Here is a 17417-nt window from a genome sequence, read left to right on the forward strand (position 1 = left end):
GTTCTGCACCCCTTTCGTCTGCGCTGGCCTGTGAGCTGCTCTGACCAACGCAATGAAGCCACTATTTCTTCCATGGGCAGTGCCATTCCTGGACTTCCTCGGAGCCCACGGACCACCCTGCAGGCCACACGCGGGAAAACCAAGGGTCCAGACTGAAAGCCCAGCCCCACCACCAGCCGAATGCAGCTCAGTGAGTGGTCACAACAGGGACCAGCAGAGGGACAGTCAACACACAGAATCACGACGAAACAGAACTGCTATTGTATGAAGCCACTAGCTTTTCGGGTGGCTGGTTACACAGGAACAGGGAACTGAAATGACCACTTTACATTCCTCATACAGCCACAACCTCTCATCAGGAAAAATATAACTTTCAGCACAGCCCTTCTTGGTAGCCACCACACTAAGAACCCAGAGAGAACCTCACAAAATGAAATGCATAACACGTAGGCATTGAATGCAACCTGGAAAGACTCCTGTCCACGTCTAGCCTTCCCAGGGAAGCTAGATGCGGCCAGGAGTGTCTGCCAGATCCGATCACCCACCTGCACCAGCCCGGGCTCCCGCCTTGGGGTCCTGCCATGGGGCACAGTGTGTGTGCTCAAAGTCACATTTCGTCCCCGCCCAGACCTTTGCAACACGTGGTGTGTTGTCACTGCTTCCCCTGCACTGTTTCATGTTCCAGGTCTTTCAGTTTGTGTCCTAGCTGTTCAAAATCATGCTGTAAATACCCTGTTTCCCCGAAAATAAACCTAGCCCAACAATCAGCTCTAATGCGTCTTTTGGAGCAAAGACTAATATAAGACTCAGTCTTATATTTTGTATTATATTATATTATATTATATTATATTATATTATATTATATTATATTATATTAATTATATTCGGTCTTACAGTAAAATAAGACCAGGTCTTATATTAATTTTTGCTCCAAAAGACACATTAGAGCTGATTGTCCAGCGAGGTCTTATTTTCGGGGAAACACAGTAGGACAGTGAAAAGTGGCCTGAGAAAGCCCAACAGTCGTTTGATCATTTGTAAAACATCCAGCAGGTATGGAAGGATAAGCAGGTCAAAGCATGGCTTCATGAGTAGTTGAATGACTATGTACCCACAATCTCCAAACCGGATCATTTCAGATATTCTCTCTCTAAAAAAATAAAAACACAAAACCACCACGAGGATGATCGTCTGGCCTCACAGTTCCTGCTGACGGAGGGAGTCTCTCTGTTCAAGCTGCTAACGTCTTCATGCCTCATTTTGCTGAACAATTAGAGTGATAATACCTGTCCTACATCCATCACGGGAAAGTTGTGCAAATAAATGAGATAATATATGTGAAAGTACTTCTAAAGGCTACCCAGGAGGGCAGTTAATGACACGTGAGGAACATGTGAGGCAGAGGACACAGCAGTTGGAGGGGCGTTTAGAGGTCAGGCTGGGCGACCTCTCCTCCGTCTGCTGTCACCTCGTGCTTGACCTACGTTGTACAGGCAGGTCATTTCATTTGCAGACAGCGCTAATTATTAGTCATGAGCTTAAATCATCTGTGTCCTTGTCACTTCTGCCCTTTGGCCCTATTTCTTTCCCCCAGAGCACCAGGGGACATTTCTATTCTCTCTCTAGTGCAATTCAATACAAAAGCACATTGTCAGACATTGAACTTGGGCTTCAGACATGAATGGCGCATTAGTGAGATGAGTTCTGTGCTCTCACGTCCCTCCCAGACTAGTGGAGACCAGCACACGTGTCAATAAGTCAATGGCCCTTCAATGTGGTGAAACTATAAGGGTGGGACGGAGACACAAGGACACAAAGAGGGAATGGACACCCACCTGGAGCATCAGGCAGGTCCCCATGGACAAGGTGTTTCTAGAACTGAGTCTTGAAAGGCGATTATGAGAATAAGTTTCTGGGGAAATATAAAAAAAAGGAAATTTGTGGGGAAAGAGAAACAGTAACAACCCCTCAAATACTTGCAGGTAGCTAAGATGTTCCCAGTAGCCCCTTGGTGAACATTTCTTAAACAGGTTTTGCATAACTTTACATAATTTACACATTCACTCGTCACCCAGTCAGACTGGGATCACTTTTCTGAATGTGTAGAAGAATTAGGAAGGGGTGACAGAAACAATAAACCAATTCCCAGACACAGACTTTACAGAGAATGTCTTTTGTTGAGAGACTCCAATACTGCAACTCGTTTATTTGGGTGGGAGAGAGGAGGGCAGCAGAGTTTCAGAAGGAAGTAGCCACTTGTGTACAGAAAAAATACCTACTCTACCTTCACACTAAGCCTCATAAAGCCTGGCTTTGCCATCCTTTCTGTATTTAATATTTCAACCTAAAGGTAAAATTCAATAATTATTCTTCTAAATTTTCATTTGGTTTTTAGACACCAATTCAAGTCAAATGAAAGTAACTGAATTCTCATTTTTTGCATCTAGTACATTAATTAGGCTCATTTTGATGATATCTGAAATCCTGACACACCCGCCCACCTTCTACGTGCTCATCAAAATCACTGATTTCAAAAATAGTGAAAAACAGCCATAAGCAAATCACATCACGATTCTCCACCTTCTTGAAAATCCAGTAAATGACATTTGAGTCTATCTACCTCAGCTCCCATATGTGAGGCACCAAAGCAGCTGGTGATTTTCAAACCAATGTTTAACATCACTACCTATCCTCTAAGTTCCAGAACTGTATGTCTGGTTGCCTTGCAGAAATTTTACACAGATACCCAATGAGACCTCTAACCTCAATGTTCCAAAACATTTGTCCTCTAAACCTCCCCCCGCCCGTCCCAGAGTCTATTCAATTTGTTAAAGGCAGCGTCATCCTATGAGTTACATCTAGAAATGATGATTCATTAAAAAATGTTTGTCACAAAATATGTTGGTCCCCAAATAATAAATGAGCTTCAAATATCCACAAACCTGTATCCTTAGCAAATATTTCCTCCTCTTTTAAATTTGGACTGGGGAAATCAAGCCAATGCAAACTCGGGAAACGCATCTGTCCAGACTGAAAGCTATGGAATCACACAGAGAAGTGATGCTTCGGGTATAACGTGAGGTATTACCTTCTGCCCTGACTCTCACCTAGCCAGCCAATAACTGACCACCAACCAGGCGTGATGTAATGTCTGACCTGGTATTGGAAGAAATGTGTTAGTATCACCATGACGATGCTGATGAAAATCTATAACACCAAAATATTTGTCTGCTATGAACTTTTAGCATTTTATGGCTGTTCTTGGCATTTTGTGGTCCCATGGAATAATTAAGTGGGTCTTCATTTCTTCCAAGTGTCACTGCTCTAAGTGTGACCCTTTAAATCTAGGCATAGTCTTTGGTAATTGGAATTGAAATAAGAAAAAGACAATGAAATCCTGCATAAATTTCCCTCTATAATTAGAAAATCCAATCATCTGTGACCTAATGCTCCTTAAAGTAATTCAGGCTGAAAGCGGGGTTCCACCAGTCACCTGAATGCGTTCCAATCACCGTTACTGGCCGGGTTGTTCACACGATATTTTTCCAACAAAGTTTTCTTTATTTTATTAAGAACCAAATTGTTTTTCGTTAAAAAATAACAACAACAAAAATAACTCTTTTTTTAATCTCTACTTCCCAAAAGTTTATACTCAAAGTCAAAACCCATTTAGTAAATGCCTACTTTGTTCAGATATTACCTCATTTAATCCCCCAAGAATCTTATGCAGGACTACTGGATAGGTACAGAAGTTAGAGGGTGAGGTTATATTAAAAGCTATGAGGGCGGCAACCTGCTTCAATTCTAGGCTTACATGCTATCCAACTGGGCAAATTAACCTCTGCACTTGAGGTTCCTAATTTAGAAAGTGGGGAGGCTTATGATGACACCTATCACCTCTAGTGGTCTAAACATGAAATAAATAATTTACTTCAGTCCTTTAGAGCAAGGAAAGTTAATCGAGACACAGAAGTCAGATCGCTCGCTGAAAGTTGCACAGTCAGTAGTATTTCCCTGATTCAGAGTCCAGTTCTATTTCTCTACCACAGTTTTATGAAGATTCCATGTTTCTAAGAATGTGGACAAGATGGGACATCAAGGAGAGCCAAGATGACTAAATGGTTCTCTGTCAGAGACTGTCTTTTAATGTTCGTACTCCCCCGTGTTACATAGGTAGCCCTTTACCTGCTGTTCACGTTGAGAATGCACCCTGACTTAGCGAATACTGATATAGGTCAAAACACAGGTTTCTGCTGGGGGGAAACATCCTTTTTGGAAATGAGAAAAGTTCTGCTTTGTGGGAGAGCGTACATTCAGAGAAAAACCTGCACATACTTTTGCACACAACGCCACTCTTGCCTAGAACGTTGGAGGCTATTATACGAAGGTAAAGACTGGAACAGAAAACATGGCACCCGAAACAGCTGACAGATGTTAGCAAATGAACCAACACCTCTGACCCTTTGCAACCTCAGAGATGCCTTTGGCAGCTCTGGCCTCCGGTGGACCTCTGTCATGTGGCAAACTGCTGTCATGTCCCCTCCATTCCAGAACAGCACCTTACAAGGTACTCACTCATTCAGTAATTTTTGAATTAAGTTTCAAAAATAACTAAGACTTTCAGTTTAAGCGTGCCACATTTTGTGATACAAAATTGATGTACCTTCACTTTTTCATTTCATTCAGCAGACCGACTTCAGAATTCCTCAAGTCCAGACAACCCTCTAGCAACACAAGTTTGAAGTGAGTGGGTCTACTATATATCCGGATGATTTTAAGTAAATGCACTCTGGCGTGGGAGTCATAGCCGCTGATTCAACAAACCACCGGTCAAAAACAGTATTTTCCCATTCCCAGACAGATTCCCAACCGAAATACCATTTTCCACCAGCAGTTGGATGAATCCGTGGATGCTGAGGGACAACTGTAGCTAAGTTTCGGGGAGTCAAAAGTTACATGTGGATTTTCGACTGTGTGGGGCTCGGCACCCCTAACTCCCTATGTTGTTCAAGGGGTCATCTGTGCTGATATTCTAGAACTCAGGTTACCTTTTCAAAAGCCAATGGTAGGTGGAACCCTAGGAAAGACACAGGCTAGACCCAAATAAAGGAGAATTTACCCATCTCTCCCCCTGCCCAGGGCATGTACCAGTTTCAAAGGTGCAAGGGCTTCACTCATGACAGGGCCTGGAGACCCCCACAGACTTTTCTAGAACAACTCATTTAAAAGATTATAATAGTCAGGGATCTCCAAAGAAACAGAATCAACACACACACACACACACACACACACACACTATATGTATGTATGTATGTATGTATGTATGTATGTATGTATGTATGTATATGTATAAAAAATGCAGGGACTCAGCTCCTGCTCACCGCATAAGAACACAGGACATGGTGAGGCCAAAAAGGAACACCCACGGAGCCATAGATAGGGGAGTCATACCACTATATTCTCGCTGGCGGCTGGCTTGGAGACACGGGAATCAAGAGTCACACGATCCACAATCTGCCGTCCGCTGCTCTGACAACCAACCAACCATCCAACCCCCTTGCCAGCATAGCCAGAGCAGTTGTATTAGTGGCTAATGGCTAACCAGTAACAGCTAATGGCCATCTGATTACAGCTGATGGTCATCTACCACCCGAGCCAGCACCTTTCCACGTGAGGCCGAGAGCCTGGAAACTGCTCTCTGGGACTCGGTCCCCACACCAGGAAGCACGGAAGTCCAAGGACAGGAGCAAATGCATGTCGGGGCTCCCACAGAGAGTGAACTGGCACTCCACTTCCTCAGCAGGCCCTCAACAGACTGGGTGTGGGCCACCCGCACTGGGGAGGGCCATCTGCTTCGCTCAGTTCACCCACTCAAATGCTAATCTCTTCCCAAACACCCTCTCAGACACACCTAGAAATGATGTCTTACCTGCCAGCTTGGCATCCCTTAGTCCAGTCCAGCTGACAATAAAATCAACCTTCATAGGGACCAAATTCACCTTTCCATCCCTTCCATTTGTATTTGTCCATCTATGTCATTTGAGGGCAGGCTAGGCAGGCATCCCCATTGCCTGGGTTGGAAAGATATCCACGATTTGAATAGGTATATTCAATATGATGTATTAACCTTATATCTTTAATACAAAACACATAGTTCATTGATTTCAAAATATAAACAAAAGATAAAATCAACTTGGCCAATGTTGATATTAAAAGAATAAACAACTTTCAATGGAGTTAAAACAAACATGGTCCACTGGAAGTAGCAGAATCTCCGGAAAGTTTGGAATTTCATGTTTAATTAAAGTTGGCATAGGTTGCAAATAAAGTGACTGACCTTTCCAGTGAGCCTGGAATTGTGGGTGTCCCCAGGACATGACACTTGAGGTGCTGAAACCAGTCAAATCCTGGGTAAGGTGGGACGAATTGGTTTCCCTGGTTACAGAAGAATGAGCAACAATGCTGTCATCCATTCAAGTGTGTTACTTCCCCCAAAGACACTGCGGATTGGGCGGAAGTGGAGAAACAACAGAGGGCTGGATCTTGGGACGAGGACATGCTTTTCTGAATCAATGATGTAAGAGACAGAAGTACTGCTTTACATTATCCAGAGATAAATTCTACTTTACTTGGCCAGAAAGTGTGAGAGAGATTTCCCAGTTCACCTCCCAACCCTCTACTCTCTGAGTTTCTAAGAGTTCTTCTTCTCTTTTAGATTCCACATAGAAGAGGGATCAGATGATATTTGCCTTTCTCTGTCTGACTTAGCTCACTTAGCATAACGCCCTCAGTGTCCATCCATGTTGTCACAAATGGCAGGATTTCCTTCTTTCTCTTGGCTGAATAATATTCCATTGTGTGTGTGTGAGTGTGCGTGTGTGTGTGTGTGTGTGTGTGTGTACCACATTCTGCACCTATTTACATTCCCACCAACAGTGCATGAGAGCAAACCCTTCATGGAAGTGTTCCTGCTTCCGTTTTCCCAGTTCTGTAAAGACAATTATATCGTCCTCATCTACATTTTTACGAGTGTGGTGAAATAAGAAAGGCATGCCAGGGACAATGACATGTAAACGTTACCTAGATCTTCCTTACAGTCATGTCGCCACTGTACACACTCTTTCAACAGGACTCCTCTTAGAGCTTTAAGACTGTATCTGGTATTGCAGAAGGGAACAAACGGCTTTGTGAATAAAGTATAAAACACACCTGACATCCTAAAGCCTGAACACAGGAGAAGAGCAGCTACTGCTCCAAAGTAGAGCTTTAGAACAGGTACCTCCTAACATACTAAGGTGAGGAGCAGAAACCGGGCTGCTCCGTACTCTGTTTTCTACTCTTTACACCTTATTCTGCCGTTAACTTGCAGATAAATATGTAGTAAGAGTCTCTAAGAAAGCACATGACAGACTGTTTGAAAAAAAATCACCTTTTGCACTAAGGAAAATCAGCACTGACTACAATATTGAATTTTGCATATGATTTTCTTCAAGCAATTCCACAGTGTGTATGTTACTTGTTTCCATGTTTTCTAAGCAAAATCCATATAATTCTGTGTTTCTATCTTACGATACCCTACGTTTAATATACTAAGCAAAATTTGTTCCATAATAATATCAAAAATAGCCATTATGTCTCTGGGCTAATAGGAAAAACTGGAACATAACATCGCCACACTAAATTTGCATATAAATTAAACAGATTATGTATGAAACATGAAGATAGGACACACCTGAAGTTCTGCTTTGTAACAACTGCTCACTTGCTTATCTGAAATTGGAGTTCAAGAAGAAATTATTTTTTTAATTCCAAAACAAGATGTTAACTGCTATTTGACTATCGTAATATTCAATTTTTTTGAGTGCCAAAAAGCCCGTTTCCCTAAAATTAAAGAGTATATATGCAGGTAAATTGATTTTTAGTTTCCTTTCTGTATTACCTTAGCGTTTAATGAAGCAAGACATTGCCCTTTATAATAAACTAATTTAAAATAAGAATAAAATCAGTTCTGGACAAATAGTTTTATAAAATTTTGGACTCGTTTTCAAAACATTTTCCTTACTGTAAAAAAATTAGCTTTTTACAGTTTCCTGTTATTGGATTAGCATCAGTATTGTATTATATCTGTTATGTGTGTATAATTGATCAAAAAGCTTGAACTAAAAATAATAAATTACCCAGGTTATACTATTTTTCATATTTTCTGTCTCTGGGAAACATTTTTTCAAGACTCAGAATCTTCTTCTAAATATGTAAGGAGCATAGTGGAAATACCGTCTCTAAGACATCCAGGATCCTGAGCTCAGGCCTGGCTTTGAAACAACCTAAAGGCATCCTTTGGTTTTCTAGAACTCAGTTTAGTTTACTATGAAATGCAGAATACTCAACTCTTTATCAATTTTAAGACTACAGGATTCCGCGTTCACCTTTTGTCACTTTCTCAAGTCATTGCCTCTTGAACTTTAAAATTAGAATTGTAAAAATAAAGTTGAACATTCACTTAGTATCTCAGAAATGTGTTGATAAAGTTATAAATTTTAATAGCTTATTGATAAAATTTAAGTTGCTGGACTCTTAAAGAAAAATGCTTAAATGAGAGTTGGACTATGGTTTGTCCTGCTGGATGCAAATCTCAGATAATGGGGAATACATGTTTATGCAATCTCTTCTACCACTTCTGTCTCATTGCAAAATTTAGAGAAATCCTCACGGGTGTCAAATAACTGTGCCTGTTAACTGTAGTGAATTCTAGTTGGGCAAAGGAAGAACATAAGTAACTTTTTAATTTCTCAAATTCCAGCTATTCTTCTCAATTTGGTAATATCAGGCATTTTTAGTATCTTCTTTCTTACTCTTTTTATATTGAGCCATCTCAATGTCCGTAAAGTTAATCACTGTTCATAGTCTCCCTTTTATCACAATGAATGAGTCCTTTTGTTCAAGAAATAGTCCCTCCCTGACTATGAAATAAACAAATATATAAAAAGAGAGACATGAATACAAAGTGACAATTCCTCCCCGCTCTTCTCTATTAATTCTCAACTCAAAATCTCCTATAATGTCGGAAGAGGTGAGAGGAAGAATTTTTCCCATGTGCAGCTTCACAGGGCCAATCTATAACCAGGAGAGAAAGTTTTGCAGGCCAACACACAAGGACCAAGAACTATGCCAAAGCATCTATTAACGGCAAGAGAAGAGAGGATCCAATCATTGCTGTTATCACTGGGGATAATGGTCCCAGAGTGACCACTGGTGATGTCCGAATTCTGACAACCAGAAGCTCCCGGGTGTGTTCAGAAGGAACCATCCGGTGTTGGCCCCAGGAAGGCATGGCGCTGCTCGCCTACCAGCAGACTGCTTGGTCCAGGCTTCATGATTGCTGAGTAGGGACCACTCCTGATTAATCTTTATGTTAATTACCCCCATGAACCCTTGAATCATTCCCTAAGCTGTAAGCCTAGACCAGGCCAGTCTCCTTTGGAATATCCTGAAAAGGTGTCTCCTGGCCTGGTGCAACCAACCACACTGGTCCCAGTGGGCGATTTCAGTACCCAGCATGCAAATGGGTGATCCTACGTTTCCCTCTTAGGTACGCCATGGATCCCCTCTGCCGACTAAGGGAGGAATGAAGCGCCACGTACCTTACAGATGATGATGATTGTGATTACTCAGATAATTGCAATTTATTAGTTCAGTAATCAGGAGCATAAAAAATCGTTCATATTTTGAAAAAAAGCTTTAATAAAATATATTCATTGGACATGACAATGCACAGAAGACCTGTTTCAATGTGAGCGTCCTTTTTAAGAGTTATAAATCGCTGCAAAGCAAGGACAGTCTGGGTTCCCCCATTTATTTTCTGTGTATCACTGAAAGGCTGGCAGACTGTTTTTCCCTGTGATTCCTGCCTAAATTGCAGAACTGTGAGCAGATGGTGCACTGCTTCACTATGTTTAGACATGTCTGGATTATTACACTTGACGGGGTCCTTTATTACAGGTTCTTGGAAAATAACAAAAGAAATTCCTTTTAAAAAACAGTTTTAGAATAACTAAACCACAGATTTATTTAAGAGTTCACTAATGCTTTTACTAATAATTAAAGTCTGAATTCTATTCTGTATTACAATTTTCCAGGTGTGGGCCAATCTTTTTATACCAATTACCTCACTGACTCATTGCACAGCTGCAGGAAGAAACTTGGAGCATCCCTGCATCTTTGAGCTGTTAAAGAACACACAGCTCATACGCTAACCCTGAAAAACATGTCATGATACACTGGGTGTGTTGGTCCCAGTTACACACACCTAAGTAGCAATATGTAAGTACTGGAACAAGACACAAGGCTTTAAGGCATCACAGAAGAAAGGCAGTCCACACGGAGAGAGATTTGATGGCCAGGTGGACGCTAGGGCACATCTGATCTACCCGATGCCATGGGACACTTGCTCCTCTATGGGGACAAGGGGAAAAGTCCTCTGCTTCGTACACGCATTACCACCCAATTAAGTTCTTGTCAACGTCCTACAATTAAAGAAACTTGTATATTTTGCCTTCGGTGTCTTTCCACAAAGTACCATCACCATTTTCACAACCTGGAAAAATGATAAAACAGGCACCTCTATGCAGCTCCTTTTACACATGAGGGACCTGGAGGCAAGACTCACCCACGTTCATGCAGCTAGAAAGTCAGAGAGGTGATGTGGACACAGCCTGTGTCACCCCAGAATCTGTGCTCTCAACTGTCATGCTTTCCGAGGGCCACATACAACTGACGGGAATTAGAAAACAATACAGGTGGATGGTCATCTTTCTTGAAGAATGGGTCAGTTCATCTACTCAGTGGTGTTGAAAAGCATCCACCATTGTCCCTTCTCCTCCAAGGCCAGAACTTTGATCCATGCCACCCACATGGTCCTCCTCCAAACTCAAAGGTCTCCTGCATCAGCTTTGCTCCAGCCACAGAGGAGGCCTTCCGGCAGCTTCTGAAGGTGCTAAGGTCGTTCCCATCACATCTGCTGTGACAGCCCCCCTTTCTTTACTGGGCAATCCCTTACTTATTTGGCTTTAGATCTCAGCCTCAACGACACTTCCTCAGAGAAGCCTTTCCATTTTCCCAATCTCACTGAGCTCTGCCCTAGAAATCTCTTTCATGGCAGCCTGTTTCTTTCAGAGCATTTATGATTTGTGGTCGTCAAGTTGTGCTGTTTCTCTCACTACATTGGAGGTTTCCTGACAGTAAAGACACAGATTGTGTTCACTACTCTCCCCTTTGCTTGGAGCAGAGTGCCTGGCACAAAGTATTAATAGATGTCTATTTATATGATGAAAGAAAAAATACAAGTAAGTGAGAAAGGGAGGGGAAAGAGATGGAGGGAGAGAGGAAGGGAAGGAGGAGGGAGAGGAGGGGAGGGGAGAAGAGGAGAGGTGGGAAGAGGGGAGGTGAAAGGAGGGGAGGGAGGGAGGACAGGAAGGGCTCACTTCTGAGTCAGCTCCAACTGCCCTCACTGCTGTGGTCCTTAGCCTCTCGGAGTCCACACCGGTCCTTGCAGTTAACTTCAGGACACTGGGCTTCTCGAGTGTGTCACATTTGAGCTGAAGCTGAATAAACGCTCGCCACTCTCGCCAAGAGTGGTTCTAGGGCCTCGGCCCTGCTACCCTTTCACGCCCTTACTCTGGGTTCTGATCCCCGCCCTGGATGTCAGGGGATTCAGCTCGTGGTGCCTCATGCTCTCTGTTCTGTGATGCCCTCGGCCTCTGCCTTCAAAGCTGCACTCTCTCTTTGTCAATTAAGATTCCTCCCAGGCTGTGCCTGAATTATTGAACGGCTCTTCTCGGTAGGGAGAGGAAGGCTGCGTCCTGGATCCTCTGTGCACCGCGCTTGAGGCTGCCTTTGGGAGCTGTCCAGCCCCACACAGCACCCGTTCAGATCACGTACACGTGGCCCATGCTGGCCCCCGGCCTGCCTTCTGCAGGCTACACGTGTACTTCAATAGGAACAAGCACACTCAGGAAAACGACTCAGCCTGGTGGCTGTGGCCAGTGACACACATGCATTCCAGCAGCCAACGCCGATGAGAATGGCAGGAACAGCTGAGAGTGTGCAGGTTTCCTCGGTATCTACTTGGCTCCCTCCAAGCACCGTCTGTGTGTAACCTTCTCCGAGTCAAAGCCTACGAGCAGAACTTGCCAGATTCCCTTTAGGTCACCGACGGAAGAAGTCCAAATGCCTTTTGGTAAAATCGTCTGTTCATCACTCAGTCTGTCCTAACAGTGTGTCAGAAGCAGAAGCGATTCCCGTTGTCGTCTCCTTCCTTTGTGGAGAGGAGCTTCTCAGCGGGGCTGGGAAGGGCTTCTGCACACCTTCCCAGCAGACACTGGCGGGCCTTGGCCCCAGACTGTCTTTACGAGGCTGTCAGTGCAGCACACACCTGGGGAGATGGAGCGTCCCTCGGAGCAAGGCCACACCTGTCGCTGCTCCATCTGGTAATGCAGACCATGCTGCCCGTGGGACCACTATCAGGCAGGTTTGCTTGCACCCCATGGAAAGATCGAGGTTTCCTGGGCTTGGGGACCCCCAGCTGTGACAGACACACTGTGCGTGCAGCATCCCCTCGAGTCTCTCCATGCCCCCCCCATGGGTCTTACGGAAGATGGGAACTTTATAAAGCAGCAGCATTATTCTCGTGGCAACGAAATCACCTTGTAATAGTCCTTTCTCGTAATCGCCTTGTGACAGTCCTTTCATGCTGAAGAATGAAACTTCCAAACCATCGTACATGTTCTGTGAGGACACCTTTCGTAACAGTGTCGCACTTAGTAGGAGCTCGATAACTATCCGCTGATGGGAATTGATTGTAGGGAAGAGGCCAGGACTTCCGATCGTCTAGCTCTCAGGAGATCACGGGGTCAGAATCAGCAATACCTCAGCTGACACTGGTCAGAATCTTGGAAGACAGCCTAACGCACCAGATCAGAGCTCACACAACTCCAGACAGAACACTTTTCTGGACAATCCAAGTTTCACATTGTTTAGTTTCTAAATACACATAACTGATAAAAAAACAACTGCTGTTTAAGTGTATACTTTTGTTAAGTTAGTTAAAATCACAGACCAGGTAAAACACGTTTGTTATTCATTTGTCTCAATTCTGGTTCAGGACATATTTAACTTGAAATCAGTCTGTCTGCAATAACATCAACAAACACTGATAAATAATTTTAGAAACTTCATCATTACTGCTGGCGGTTCTTCAACAATGAGTCACAATATTGGCTTTCTAAGAGTCATCCTTCACTTTTTCGATGTAAAATCCATTTTGAGGAGAGGAACCAAGTATGACGTAGTATCCTGGCGCATATACAGCCAGGTTTGGCGTGAACCTTGGCGGCTATGAGCTGAATGATCCTGCATAAGTGAACTCACTGTGCCTCACTTTCCTCACCTGTAAAATGGGAACAATTACCATGTGAGACTGCCACGAGGACGTAGTGAGCTGACATGTGTCAAGGTTTTGAGCAGTGCCAGGCAGGCACATTATAAACACTATCTTTCTTATTATCTGGATAAAGTTCTCTCCAGGTGAGCACATTCTGCTTTGGTTTTGATACATGTACCGTGCTGATGGAATTACGTATGACGTGACTCACTGGTTCAACACATAGGGGGGATCAACTCCCGTGATCAAACATCAGAGTATGTTTTGAGTTGTTCCTGAGTGAGTTGTCAGCTTCATAAATGCTCGGGCGGTGAGAATCTGTCCTGCTCTCCATCATGAATGTGTCTTCATTTTTGAAAAGACACTAATTCTGAGCCACGACTTCTAACAGGAGAAACAAGACGCCGGCTATAGACGGGAGTTTTACTACATTGATTCCAGCTACGGAATTAATGGACTGAGAGCCAGCCGCTGGCCCTGTGCCTACCTTCTGCTTTCTGGCTGCTGCCACTATACCTATGAGCACGTGTCAGCCACACTAAGCGAGGTGGTAGGGGCTCTCAGCGCCCCCGTCCATCCTCTCTCACATCCTGGCACTGCCCCATCAGGCCTCCCCACTCTCCAGTCTGTCTCCCTGCTAAGGGCAGTGAACACCAGCTCTGGTCCCATTCACTGGGTTCGTCAGGCATTTCAAGACATAAGCAAAAGAAAAGCTCTCCTGTGCTGAAAACGGGATTCTTTCTGCTACACGGTAAGCAAGCAGCAGTGGTTGATCGGCGCTCTAGTTCATGTAACAAAAATTATCTGTGCACCTAGGATGCACATGGCATTGTGGAAAGTTCTGGAAACAGACACATGCCAGGACAGTCTGCCCTCAAGCCTTCGGAGAAACACACACACACACACACACACACACATACACACACACTCAGATAAATATCACACAATGAAAATATCTGCAACAAAATAGTTCCTCTGGTATTATGCACATGATCAACCTACGGAAATCACCACAGAGATATTTTATAAATATTTCACAATGTTTCATTCTCTACCGAATGTCTGACTGTCTGAAAAAAACGTACCTGCATTTTTGGCTAAAAGGTCATTATAGTTTTATGAAGGAGAAAGGGTAGATCACACTGAGAAATATTTTAATCTTACTAAATGATGTTCACGCAATTTCAGTTTAACATCGTGATTATAATTAATGTCTTTCTAAAAGTTCACACTGTAATAGCTATTTTCCAACTACTTAAATTTTTGGAAGAAACTTTTTCCTCAGATGCTGTTACTTTTTCTTATATTTTCTGATTTTATCAACTCTTGTTTCATATGCTCTATTTTTTTGTCCACTCGTATTCTGAGTTTTGGAATTTCCAATTTTAAATGCTGTTTCACAGATGCACCTGCTTGTTTAACCATATTTATTTAATGTCACATTTTCTTCTGCATTGTGTGTGGTATTGGGGCGTGAAATCATCAGATAAAACGTCTTACTTTTTCTTCATATTAATGTAGTTTGCATACTGCCTGGTGTTGTCTATTCACTTAAAATTATCTTGGGATTTTGTGCATCAACAAGAAAATGGTTCTATCCAGTAGTGAAGGGTTTGAAATTTTGTATGACTGCCTCCTTTTTTGGTAAAATGAAATGTATTTTTAAAAATTAACTATTAGACAGGAAGGAGGTGATGCAGCATATGGTTTCATGATGTTCTTTCTTCTCTCAAATATTCTTAATTTCTCCCTGCTGCTTCTTTCTGACCCTTCCCCTCGCACCTCTTGATGCATTCTCCCTCACTTCTTCTCCCCTAAAGGCAGTGCCGCCCCAAGGTGTCCGTCTGTGCGTCTCAGCACCTTTAAGATCTTTCTCGTGATTCACAGCCAGTGCTGTGACTGACCAGGGGAGACAGAACATTCTAGAAGGAACAATCTCTATGTCTATGAAAGAGGAACGCTAAAAGTATAAATATCCACAGTATAAATATCAATGTTATTATCTTGTGATGTTCTAATTATACTTGTTAGCCTCAGAGAAGAGAAAAGCAGTCCAGTGAGTCCATGCTAAAGGGCTGCAGCTGGGTGGGGCTCGGAGGCAGGGAGGCGGGAGGGAAGAAGAAGGATTATTTCTTAACCTGGGTCCTGGTAGATGAAGTGAAAATGGCAGACTCTGAGACTACACTGCAGGAGAGGGATGGCTGAGAATGGATTCCTATGTGTAAAGCAGTAAAGGTTCCCTAAACCACTTTGACTAAATGACTTCTTGTCCTGTATGTCACACTCTTCTGAATATTTTTCTATTAATAAAAATGTCTTTGAAAATTAAATTACATTAAAGTGGACTGAAAGTAAAATTTATGTTACAATGAAATAAAAATAAATACTGAAGAATGCAAACATCGAATGGAAATTTCCTAAAATAGAGAAATGGAAAAGCTCAAATAGAACAAAACAAATCATTTCTAATATTTCTAAGATGTTTCAAATTCGGCAAATTATTTAACAAAATTAGATCATGTGTCCTCTGAGAAAAACTGATTTTAAGATGGAGCAAATTTTATAAACTATCAACATAATGAAAAGGCAAAACCTATGGGATGGGAGAAAATATTTGCAAGTCCTATATCTGCCAAGGGGTTAATACTAAGAATATACAAAGAATTCCTACAAATCAGCAAAAAGAAAAAAAACAAAAAACACTCCGATTGAAAAATGAGCAGAACTAAAGAGACATTTTTTCCAAAGAAGACACACAATGGCCAACAGCTACATGAAAAGATGCTCAACATCACCAAGCATCAGGGAAATGCACATCAAAACCACAGTGAGCTACCACCTCACACCTGTCAGCTTGGCTGTTGTCAAAAAAAAAGACAAGACATAACTATTGCGAGGACGTGGAGAAAAGGGAAGCCCTGTGCACTGTTGGTTGGAATGTAAGTTGATGCAGATAAGGAAACAGTATGAAGGTTTCTCAAACAATTAAAAATAGAGCTACCACATGATGTCGCTTCTGGGTGTATTTCCAAAAGAAATGAAAACTGGACCTTGAAGAGACAGCTGCACCCCCATGTTCATTGCAGCGTTGTTCACGATAGCCAAGATACACACATGACACGAGGGTCTGTCAGGGGAGAGCTGAGAAAGAAGGTGTGCTCAGACACAATGCAATTGTATTCAGCTACGAGAAAGAACTTCCGGCCATTCATGAGAACTGGGACGGACCCTGACGCATCCTGTCAAAGGAGGTAAGTCAGACAAAGACAAAGATGTCCTCACCGCACACCTGGAGTGTGAAGAAGCTGAGTTCATAGAAGGAGAGGGAATGGTGGTGACCAGGCCCTGAGTTTAGGGGAGATGTTGGTCAAAAGGTACAAACTTCCGGTAACAAGGTGAGTAAGGTCTCGGACCTAATGTATAGCACGGTGATTATATAGTTAATAATACGATAGCGCACACTTGAAAGTTGCTAACAAAATAGATCTGAAATGTTCTCACCACAAAAAAGAAGTGGTAATTATGGGAGGGGATGTGGGTGTTGGGAAATGCTATGGGGGTCATTATTTTGCAATATGTAAGTGCATCAAATCAATACATAGTACACCATAAATTTACACAGAGCTGCTTGTCCATTATAGCTCAATAATACTGGAAAAAATAAATAAGAAATCTCACAAATCAATAACAAAAGGACGACTGCATTATAAGGATAAACAGGAACAAAAGAGAAAATTTACAAACTGAAGAAAAAAAAAATGTTGAAAAATGTAAAAAGCTTGACAGAAAAGACATTCCATATAAAGGCAAGAATCACTCAAGTGTTAGCTCTTTCCAGATGAGGAAAGTGAAGCTTAAAGAGGTGAAATGACTTGCCCCAAATCATCGGTGATCCATCTGGATCAGTGATGGCAGAGATATTTCTGGCTGTCAAATCTAGTAAATCAAGCTCTCCGTTATCGTCACAGGTCACATGTTT

At 42.6% G+C, this 17417-nt stretch overlaps 1 protein-coding gene across 15 annotated transcripts in view; it reads right to left on the bottom strand.

The window, feature by feature from the left end:
* The window catches only part of RALYL (RALY RNA binding protein like), a 1518143-nt gene that overhangs the window by 436327 nt on the left and 1064399 nt on the right, over positions 1–17417 (bottom strand). For 3 of the 15 annotated variants that reach the window (XM_074318480.2, XM_074318482.2, XM_088799345.1), the window contains one exon: positions 1836–1912. The exons of the other annotated variants lie outside the window; for them this stretch is intronic. The gene's annotated coding sequence lies outside the window, so the exon portion shown is untranslated. The remainder of the gene's footprint in view (positions 1–1835; positions 1913–17417) is intronic. 15 annotated transcript variants of the gene reach the window in all.

This window comes from Rhinolophus sinicus, chromosome 7, assembly GCF_057876585.1.
Source record: "Rhinolophus sinicus isolate RSI-liver-muscle chromosome 7, RSI-T2T, whole genome shotgun sequence".
Taxonomy (NCBI): domain Eukaryota; kingdom Metazoa; phylum Chordata; class Mammalia; order Chiroptera; family Rhinolophidae; genus Rhinolophus; species Rhinolophus sinicus.